At 38.1% G+C, this 11,956-nt stretch overlaps 1 pseudogene; it reads left to right on the top strand.

Annotated features, from left to right (window-relative positions):
* The first annotated feature begins 7,367 nt into the window (after positions 1-7,367).
* LOC133825415 (receptor protein kinase-like protein ZAR1) lies at positions 7,368-9,064 on the top strand (annotated as a pseudogene).
* Positions 9,065-11,956: the final 2,892 nt, after the last annotated feature.

The following is an 11,956-nucleotide window of genomic DNA, read 5'->3' on the forward strand; positions in this document are numbered from 1 at the left end:
GGCGTTCTTTACAAATGTTATCAGAGCCGGTCGTCCATGTTTCCAAGGACCCCCCCCCCCCATACACACTAAAGACGGGAAAATCTCACTTCACCGCGTCGTAAGTATTTGCTTATGTGTTATTACTTGCTTCTATTTTAATTAATTTTCTATAGTTAACTGCAGTAGTAAAAAAATGCCTCCTGTGTTAAGAACGACATAGAAAACAATTGCTTAAGGAAATCCGCGTGATTCAAAGAGTCGAGCTTGACGAGGACCCTTACGATTGGCAGATAGCGGTCTTAAAGATGACAAAGGAGGTCTGCGATCATATCCAAGGAGTAATGAATAAAAGGGGAGCCTTGCTCTGGCCCATATAGCAATTCTGGGTGATGAGTAAAGCATTGTCGATGTATTTGGAGGCTCTTCAATAGTGGAATCGATCATGGAATGATGTTTTGCCTGAAGACCCGGAGTTTAGAACCATGGAGTTTGCGATTCGCGATTTTCTGGAAAATTACGAATTTAGTCGTTTGGAGTTGGTGCTAGTAAAGACAGATGACGGGGAACTGGAGGAGTGTTTAGAGACGGTACATGACGTGGAAGGAGAATTGGCAGTTGAGGAAGTACTGCTAGCTATACCGCGTCTGACCGCGAGGATGGAGATAATGGCGAGCGCTCCCGGCTATTTCAACATCCCTGAAAATGTCTTTGATTACAATTCAGAGGACGAGTCCACCGTAGAGGACTAGAGTCCATTTCGTAATCGTCGCATGGGGGTGCCAATAAATAAGATGGACTAATAATAATTTTCTAAGACCTTAATGGATCTATATTTTGTTTAATTAAACACTTGTTGGGAATGTTTAATTTTGGAATAATTTAAACGTTTTGAATGCTATGGATATTTTATTGCAAATTTTAAGTGATGTGATGTGAATGCATGATTTACAAATATCCATCAATATGCAATGTTCCTTCCTTATGATTTTTCCTGTGATTGCCTTAGAACTTCATCATGTCAACCAGAGGAAGAGGAGGAAGGGGAAGAGGTAGAGGCAGAGGAAAGGGTGCCTCCACAAGGTCTAAAACTACGGCCACCCTTGACATTGAAGTGCCGTCTGTTCAACTTGCAGCTCCAACAGCGCCAACTGTGGACCTGGCTGCAGAGGTAGCAAGGTTAAGAGAATAGTTGAGACTAAGAGATGAGGAACTAGCACAAGCTAGACAACCACGACATACATCCCAAACGCACCCGATACCTCAAGTACCAGTGGCACAACCTCAGCCGCCAGTACCACCACCCACACCTCTACCTGTAGCCTATGTGTTTGAACCAGTATATGAACATTTTAGGAAACAAGCCCCACCGACGTTTGAAGGGAAAGCTGATCCAATGGTGGCAGAAGATTGGTTAAGGTCGGTTGAAGCTATTTTTCATCATATGGAGTTAGATGATCGCCAAAGGGTTTCCTGCGCACCTTATCTACTTAAGATGGATGCACAGATTTGGTGGGACGTGACTAAACAGACCCGTGATCCAAATACCATGACTTGGGCGCAGTTTGTCCAGGCATTCAGTAAGAAGTATTACAGTCTAGCTGTGCTAGCAACTAAGGTTGATGAATTTATAACTCTGGTTCAAGGGAGGCTTTCGGTCATCGACTATGCACTGAAGTTCGATCGATTGGCCAAGTTTGCTCCTGAAGTGGTGCCGACTGATGCATTGCGAGTTCAGAGGTTTGTAAAGGGACTCAAACCGATGATTGCGAGGGACGTTAGGATGACCAGCGCTGAGGTGGTCAGTTATGCAGAGGTACTGGATAGAGCTCTTGAGGCTGAATATCTGGAGGAATGGATATGGAAGGATAATTCCACTATAAGAGAGAACCACTGCAACAAGAGCTTCCATGAGAGCAACAAGAGAAAGGCTAATGAAGGGCAGAATAGAGGGGTTGATAAAAGCCTAGACCTCCAGTCACGAACAGCAACAACCACAACTCTCAGAACCATAGCAACCGCAATAACCACTTCAATGACCAGAACCGTGGGAACCAACAAGGCAATCGAGTCGAGTATCCTACCTGCCCTAAATGCACGAAGAGAAACCCAGGAGAGTCCCAGGCCGGTTCCAACAAATGCTTCAAGTACGGCCAGGCAGGACACTTGAGAAATAATTGCCCACAATGGAAGGCGGGACAGAATAACAATAACAATATGGTGCCAGCAAGAGTTTTTGCCTTAACCCAGAACGAAGCAGCCAATAGCAACACCATGGTTATAGGTTAGCTCCCTATATCTGGTACAATGTGTAAAGTCATAATTGATTATGGAGAAAATCATTCCTATGTTTCCATGAATGTGATTAATAGACTGAATATGCCTTATAAGATGTTTGAACATACCTTTAGTACATTGCTCCCATCGGGAGATATGATGTTGTCAAATGAGTGGTTATCGTCAACACCTGTAACGGTAGAGGGCAGGGATTGCCCGACAGATCTCATAGAACTGAGTATACCGGATTATGATGTCATACTCGGCATGGATTGGTTATCCAAACATGGGGCTACGATAGACTGTCGAAAGAAGACCGTGGAGTTGAGGCCAAAGGAACGAGAGGTATTTTCCTTTAAAGGTGAAGTAGCGAGCTTTCGACACCCATAATATCTGCATTGGAAGCACGAAATATGATGCAACTTGGATGTTCGGCGTTCCTTGCCAGTGTAGTGGATAAGTCCAAGGAGTCAGAACTAAAGCCAGAAAATGTACATATTGTTTGTGAGTTCCAGGAGGTGTTTCCCGAGGAATTACCAGGACTACCCCCGGATAGACAAAATCGAGTTTGTAATCGAGCTTGTACCTGAAACTGCACCAATCTCTAAAGCACCTTATCGAATGGCGCCGGTAGAGTTAAAGGAACTTAAGAACCAACTACAGGAGTTGTTGGACAAAGGGTTCATAAGACCTAGCCATTCGCCATGGGGAGCACCAGTCCTATTTGTGAAGAAGAAGGATGGGAGTATGAGAATGTGCATTGATTACCGAGAGCTCAATAAGGTCACCATTAAGAATAAGTATCCTTTGCCTAGGATAGACGACCTTTTTGATCAGCTACAAGGGGCTTCAATGTTCTCGAAGATTGAGCTACGATCTGGGTACCATCAGTTGAAAGTGAAAGAGGGAGACATTCCGAAAACGGCTTTCAGAACACACTATGGGCACTATGAATTCTTAGTGATGTCCTTTGGACTCACCAACGCCCTAGCAGCCTTTATGGATATGATGAATAGGGTATTTAAGGATTGCTTGGACAAGTTCGTAGTAGTGTTCATTGATGATATCCTCATCTACTCAAAGACCAAGGAAGAGCACGAAGAGCATTTGAGATTGACTCTGAACAGATTACGAGAACATCGGTTATACGCCAAGTTCTCTAAATGCGAGTTTTGGCTGGAACAGGTAACCTTCTTAGGGCACATAGTTTCTAAGAATGGGATAGCAGTAGACCCATCAAAGATCGAGGCTATTAGAGACTAGCCCCAACCAAAGAATGCCTCAGAAGTTAAGAGCTTATTAGGGTTGGCAGGTTATTATAGGAAGTTTGTCGAGGGTTTCTCGAAGATTGCTACCCCGTTGACCAACTTAACCCGGAAGCATCAGAAGTTCGTATGGACAGAAAAATGTGAAGAGCGTTTTCAGACCATGAAGGATAAGTTGATTTCTGCGCCTATTATTTGTGTTCCCACTGAGGGTGGAAAATTTGTGGTGTACTGTGATGCATCAAAGAACGGCTTGGGATGCGTGTTGATGCAAGAAGGGAAGGTGGTAGCTTATGCTTCCAGACAACTCAAGGATTATGAGCAGCAGTATCCCACTCATGACCTTGAATTGGCAGTTGTAGTGTTCCCACTCAACATATGGAGACATCACATGTACGGAGATAAGTGTGAGATATACACTGACCACAAAAGTCTGAAATACTTTTTCACACAAAAGGAACTGAACATGAGGCAGTGAAGGTGGTTGGAATTAGTAAAGGACTACGACTGTGAGATTCTATACCACCCAGGCAAGGCCAACGTGGTTGTCGATGCTTTGAGCAGGCGGGGACATGGGAGTGTCTCAGCGCTGCATACAATGGAGATGCCTCTTCAGAAAGAGATAATAAATGTTGGGATTGAAATTGTGACAGGAAGTTTGGCAAACCTCACATTGCAATCCTCCCTACTAGAACAAATATGAGAAGGACAGAAATTGGATAAAGCCTTGGTGAAACAAGAGGCTTTGGTACAAGAAGGTGGCAGCAGCGATTTCACAATGTCTAATGGTGGATCGCTAAGATACAAGGATAGGATTTGCATGCCTGACAATGCTGAAATTAAGGGAAGTATCATGAAAGAAGCGCACACAACGCCTTATTCCTTGCACCCAGGGTCCACAAAAATGTACCAAGACCTTAAGGCATTGTATTGGTGGCATGGAATGAAGAGGGACATTGTTGCGTTTGTTGCTAGATGTTTGACATTCCAGCAAGTCAAAGCGGAACACCAGAGGCCAGCAGGGTTGCTTCAACCGCTCTACATTCCTGAATGGAAATGGGAGGATATCACGATGGATTTTGTGGTAGGGTTGCCTAGAACCACCAAGAAGCACGACTCAGTGTGGGTTATAGTAGATAGACTCACTAAGTCTGCCCATTTTCTGCCAGTTAAGACCACATACTCGGCGGATCAATATGCTGACTTGTATGTTAGTGAAATAGTGAGACTTCATGGGGTGCCAAAGTCGATAATTTCTGATCGAGAGTTAGTTTTCACATCGAACTTTTGGAAAGGGCTACAGAGAACTATGGGATCAAGACTAAAGTTTAGCACCGCTTTTCATCCTCAGACCGATGGCCAGTCTGAGAGGACTATACAGATATTGGAAGACATGTTGAGGTGTTGTGCTTTGGACTTTTCAGAGTCTTGGAACCGATATCTACCCCTAATGGAGTTCTCGTACAATAACAGTTACCAATCTACGATAGGGATGGCTCCCTATGAGATGCTTTATGGGCGTAAATGTAGATCTCCTTTGCACTGGGATGAAGTTAGGGAGAAACAGATTTGAGGTCCTGAAGCAGTTAGGGAAGCCAGTGAGGCGATAGAGAAGATTTGCCAAAGGATGCTTACTGCGCGAAGTAGGCAAAAGAGTTATGCTGACCTCAAGAGAAGGGACATTGAGTTTTCAATGGGCGAGTTTTTTTTCTTGAAAGTCTCGCCGATGAAAGGAGTGATGCGTTTTGGAAAGAAAGGGAAGTTAAGCCCTAGATATATTGGTCCATTTGAGATATTGGACAGAGTAGGGCAAGTTACGTTTCGTTTGGCACTGCCCCCAGTATTAGCTGAAACGCATAAGGTCTTTCACATTTCGATGTTGTGTAAGTATGTGTCAGACCCCTCTCATGTGTTGAGTTACGAGCCGTTACAGCTGAAGCAGGACCTGAGTTATGATGAACAGCCTGAGCGCATTATAGAAAAGGGAATCAAGGAATTGAGATCCAAAAGGATTCCGCTAGTTAAGGTCCTGTGGAAGAATAGTACGGAACGAGAAGCAACATGGGAGATGGAGGAAGACATGAAAGCAAGATACCTTGAATTATTTGGTAAGAAAGAATTTCGGGACGAAATTCCTTTTCAGGAGGGTATAATGTAGTGCACCAAAATTTTTTTTAGATTATTTTAAATTTTGCGATTTATTTTATTTAAATGTTAAGTGTGATGAATTGTTTTATTTAAATTTTGTTTATTTTAATTAGTTGTTGTTTGTTTTATTTGATTGTTTGTTATTTTATTTAATTGTTAGAATTGTTTGGTATAACCTTTTTGAATTTAAATTTGTTAATTGTATGTTTGGTTATTTATTTTAATAAGTGAATAATTGTGTAACATGTTTATTTTACTATTAGTGTTACATTTTAAATAAGTGTGACAATTGATGTGATTATGTGAGATTTGGTTGAATGCACTAAGGTGCATGGTAGATAGTGATGCACCCTAATGATTTAGTGTGTGCAAGTATATGGTAATAAGATGCACATGTGTAGATTTTCAACACACTTTTATTCCTTTATTAGATTTATTTTAGTTAATTAACATGATGAAAAAAAAAGGAAAGACGGTGGGTGTGTAAGGCAAATGGGAAGGCAATAATTTCTCTTTTCCTAAATGGGTTTGGTTTATATTTGATTTATTAAATATCAATTGTGTAATTTATATTTGATTGATTGATTGATCGATAGTTGTATGAAATTACATTTGATTGATTGGATGTTATTTTATTTGGTATAATTATTATGTGAATTATTAGGAATTACTTGAAATCTTTTCTTTCCTTTTGATTTGGTTTTGCCGTGTATGTGTGGTGTTGTGGTCAAATAAGTATTGTAAGAAGTTTCCTTTATGAGGTGTGAAAAGAAATAAGGAAAAGACCCATTTTCTTATTATTATTATTTATGAAATGATATAGGAATTTATTAAGACAATTATAAAGGAAGAGAATAGGAAACTATGGATCATTCTACCCTAGAGTATTCGGCCAACCCATTATAAGTAGAAAAGAAAGAAAAGTTATTATTCCTTTTCATCACACCAAGCCACTAGCCCATATAGTTGTATAGGGAGAGAGTAACGTGGGGAAGGAGGACAAGAACAAGAGTTGTTCAATTGTGTAAGAGGTAACATTTGTTCATGATTTCTTTAAGACTTTTTCTTTCTTCATTTTGATTCTAAGCTTTGTTATTTTGGATGTATGGTGTTTGAAAATCCCCTATAGGTGACAAGATTTTTTTGCTAGAGTGTTCTTGATTCAACAATCAAGAGAGGTAATGGTTTTGTTAGGGTTGATAAGGATGTAAAGACGTAACCCGAGTTACTAAGGATATAAAGACGTAACTCCTAGGGCGGACGCGCCGAGGTTATTCAAGGACCAAGGACTCTTGTTTACCTCATAGGGTGACATGGACAAGTTAACGGGCCATGTTCACCATGAATCACTACACCAAATACCCCTTTGCATAACACATGAATATAATACTAATAAAAAGTATTATATGTGGAAAATTAATGAAATAAGGGCGGTAATTTTTTTAGTGAGCCCGCCACTTATCATTTTTTTTTCAGACTATCTTCAATATTTCGGACACAAAGTGACCCATTTTCTTCTTCGGCTACGTATGGTCTCCGAACTCAATTCCTTCTTCGGTCTCCTTCATCCCTCAAATCTCCTCCATCCCTCAAATCTATGGCTTCTATCACTTGCTTCTCGCTTCCTTTGGTAGACTTTTTGTCACTTTCCCTTTTTTACTTTCAGAAATCCCAAACGGAGAAACCTCCAAACCCAAACCCAAACGCCGAAACCCCTAAACCCACTCACATTTCTCCATCCCTCAATTAGCACAACGTATATTCTCCCTCCCTCAACTCTTGATTTTGATTTTTTTTCTCAGTTTTTTTCGACTCTTCCGATTTATCTGTTCTTGGGTTGATTTCCTATTTTGTTTATGATTGGTAGCGTTCTTTAATGGGTGCAGAAGCAGTTTTCATAAATGGATTTTGTCGATAAAGATAGTGAACTGAATTAGGTGATGCATGAAGTGATATTTTTTGGCTTCAAAGAGATTTTGGCATTTAAATCTGCAATATGTTTGGCACCGGCCAGGTATTGTACTATAAAAATTACTGGTATTTGGAGTTAATTTAAGAAAGAAAAAAATGGTGTCTTTGGTTTTGTTTGTTCTTTTGATGCTGTGCAACTCGCATGGACTAAGGAGTTCATTGAACGGTGAAGGGTATGCCCTTTTGTTGTTTAAGCAAGCCATTACACAAGACCCAGAAGGGTCTCTGAGTAACTAGAACTCTTCTGATGAGAATCCTTATGCGTGGAATGGGGTCACATGCAAGGAGCTTAGAGTTGTTTCACTCAGTATTCCAAAGAAGAAACTTGCTGGGTTTCTTCCTTCTGCTCTTGGGTCCATCTCTAGGCTTCGTTATTTGAATTTAAGGAACAATAAATTGAATGGAAGCTTTTCGGTTGAGCTTTTTGAAGCTCAGGGGCTACAAAGTTTGGTCCTTTATGGAAATTCCTTATCTGGGTCTGTGTCAAATGAGGTTGGGAAGCTCAAGTATCTTCAAACTTTAGATTTGTCTCAAAATTTTCTTAATGGGTCTATTCCTGCATCAATTCTTCAGTGCAAGAGACTTAGAGCCCTTGATAAGGCATCCTAATGTTGTAACTTTGAAAGCTTACTACTGGTCTGTAGATGAGAAGCTGCTCATATATGATTACATTTCCAATGGAAACCTTTCCACTACACTTCATGGTAAGTTTCAGCATATCCCATTATCTGACTTGTGCTCATGAATTATTTAATTATTTTGATTATGGTTTTGGAGTTTGATTGATCACAGGTCTTGTGGTATTCATATTTTGATCAATTTGATTTCTTTTCATGTAATTAGGGAGGTTTGGAACAGAGTCATTCACACCCCTATCATGGTCTGTTCGGCTAAAAATCATGAAAGGAATTGCTAAAGGTTTGGTCTATCTCAATGAGTTCAGCCCCAAGAAATATGTTCATGGTGATTTGAAGCCTAATAACATTCTTCTTGGACAAAACATGGAACCCCAAATTTCTGATTTTGGACTCGGTCGTCTTGCTAATATTGCTGGAGGTTCTCCCGCGTTGTAATCTAGTCGAATGGCCACAAATAAGTCACAAGACAAGCCACAAAAGAGTGCACCTTCTGATGCCACTACTGTTGCTTCGTCTACTACCACTACTACTAACTTGGGATCTTGTTATATTGCCCCGGAAGCACTGAAAGTGGTGAAACCATCCCAGAAGTGGGATGTTTATTCGTATGGTGTTATCCTGCTAGAAATGATTACTGACAGATTGCCCATAGTCCCAGTAGGTTCCTCTGAAATGGATTTGGTTCATTGGATTCAACTCTGCATTGAAGAGAAGAAGCCTCTCTCAGATGTTTTAGACCCTTATTTAGTCCAAATTTTGAAACGTCTCCACCTACTAATTATTTAAACATTTATCTGCTATTATTTAATTATTGAATTGTTTTTCTCTTTTTTCTTTGCCTCAGGCCTCAAGGGTACTGAAATTGGAGAGAAATAGTCTGGAGTATCTTCTACACCACTTTTGTGGAGTAACTGCTAATAAAGAGTTGGTTTTTTTTTTCCCTTACTGATATTCATTTCTTTAAAATTTTATCATTTTCCCACTTTTGCCGCATTTTCCTTTCTTGTATTATTTATGTCCTCAATATTTGCATGGTTTATTTGTCAACTCTTTGTAGGTACCAAAATGCAGATTGGAGATTGCGGCCACTTCCTAAGGAGATGCTTAGGTAGAACTGCAAATTCTTTATATGCTTAAGTAGTTATAGTCCCGTTAGTAATGCTATTTGACATGGATCGAGTACTTGTTGTTATAGAAAACATTTACCCTCGGTCTCTGTTTTGTTTCCCCATTTGTTGGTATAAATGAATTGAATGGCATTTAATATCTCTAATGTCTGTATTTTAGGAACTTTTTTTTTTAAATAAAAGAAATAAGTAATTGGTTTTTTTGTTTGGTAATATTTTTGCTAGTTTTTAATTATTTTTAAAAAAAAAAATCTATTTTGGGAACAATTGGAATAATTTAATTGGTTTTAAAAAATAATCTTTGCAAAAGAATTTAATTGGTAAATTTGGTATGCAAAAAGGTTCTTGCATCGTGATATCGTAGCAGCTTATGAATATATTTTTATATGGGATGAAGATCTGGGAGTAGAGTACTTTAATGGAAACAAGTAAGTTTCTCTTAAACCACTTTAATGGTGGCATTAGGAACAATTAACATTGTTGGTTCTTTGACCTCTTGTTATGTAGCTACATGTGATCCAGTAATGGAAACTAGTTCTATGTTTTTATATTCATTGATTCTTTTCAGTTGCGCAAAAAATCTGCCAAGTCTATGATGTTGTTTAAAACATCATCATATAGATCATTTAAAACTCCATGTATAGGAATAGAAAGAGTAAATAATGAAATGAAGAATTCTACCCAAGAGAAGGATGTGATTTCTAACAAAGAAACAGGACAAGCTAAGTAGAGCTCTTATTTGCAGTAGTGTATGTTAGTCATGTGCCTTTAATTGGATTGCTAGTTCAATATAGTGAATATTCATTGCTTTCCCTTCAATCTAAGTTCTAGCTTATGTGCATGTGTGGTTTATTACTTGACACCAGCCATATATATATAAATATATGTAAATGGTAATTTTGTTCCTGCTGAAGTTTCGTGTGTCAAGAATTTAAGATACAATCCTTTCTTTTGTCAATTGTTATTATCTGGCTTAGTGCACGTAACAAATTGATCTTTGATTTAAGCAAATTTACCTGCTCTGCTCTGCTTTTTTACTCTGGAAAAGGTGAAGTCCTGGAACAAATCACCATCATTATCATCTTTATCTTCTTGGATTTGCATTTATTGTGCCATTAGATATGAAACACACATTTTATTGATTTTTCCTCTTTTTTATTTCTATTTAATATGATAAACATTTCCAAGTCTATACTTACTTTACATTTATTGAGAATGATATATTTGTTATCTTGATACATTTCACAAGCCTTGTTTTAAGTTGCATGTTTTGTTGCTTCAGTTGTTGTTTTGCATGGTAGTACATCTTGTTATACCCTGTTGTTTCGTCAAGTTTTGGAGTTATTACAAATTTAATTTAAACTTTATATGCTTACAGGTGGAAACTAGCTTAAGTCTTATGTTCTTAATAATAAAAGGACTTTTTTTTTACAATGTGCAGGTATATTGAGATGATTTCTTTGGAGCAATTCTTGACAACATTTGTAGTTGAGGCCTTTAGAATGGAAGAATGTATTTCACTAATTTTTGTATACATTTCTTGTTTTGTATTTAGTGATAAAGGAATCTGAATTGGGCATAAATTATGTTGTAATATGATTTCTTAAGCCTAGACTAATAGACTAAATATTGTAATTACATTTGAGTAATTAATAAAAATCTATTTATGTTACCTTGGCTTCAACTTTCATATTTGTTTTCCTAGTTTTGTGTAAGTAAAAAAAGATTATGTTTCTCTAAGCTAATATAACATGTGTTATACTAAAGTGTAGTATAACACAAATAATGTGTTATACTAAAGTGTATAATAACACAAAAAATGTGTTATACTAAACTGTAGTATAACACAAAAAATGTGTTATACTAAAGTGTAGTATAACACAAATTTATAAGTATTGAAATGTGTTATATAATCGACTATAAATAACATAATTAAACACTTATCTATTTATGAAAATAACACAAAAATTGTGTTATCGTTGACAGTATAATAACACATTTGTATAACAATGATAAAGTGTTATGTAAAGTACCCTGACCTACGATAACATAGTCGGTCTTAACACATCAAAAAGTGTTATGGTATGTTTTGATAACACATTTTTGGTGTTATTAAAATCATTTTTTCTTGTAGTGAATGCTGTATGAATATGCTATGATGTTATGTTACGATAATGTTATGATATGCTATGATGTCATGCTGTTTAAGATGAACGATAGTGGTTGTATTTGTTGCATCCTTACTTGCATATTGTTTGTACTTCCTTACTGGGCTTTTAGCTCACCCCCTTACTTTCCTTCCAGGTAGCAAATAGGATTTCTCTGTGGCACGCGTGGTGACGTGATAAGTTCTATCGTCGTAGGGTGTATGGCGTGGGGTATCTTATGGACGGAATAAACGATCACTTTAGGACGCCATTTTAATTATGTTATGTTTTAAGAGACTCTCTAAATTATCAGTGGGACTTAATTATTTAATATTGTTTCTTTTGAACCTTGCATAAAAACTCATATTTTCTTTTTAAACTAATGGGCCCAACTTGCATTGTTT

This window comes from Humulus lupulus, chromosome 3 (assembly GCF_963169125.1).
Source record: "Humulus lupulus chromosome 3, drHumLupu1.1, whole genome shotgun sequence".
Taxonomy (NCBI): domain Eukaryota; kingdom Viridiplantae; phylum Streptophyta; class Magnoliopsida; order Rosales; family Cannabaceae; genus Humulus; species Humulus lupulus.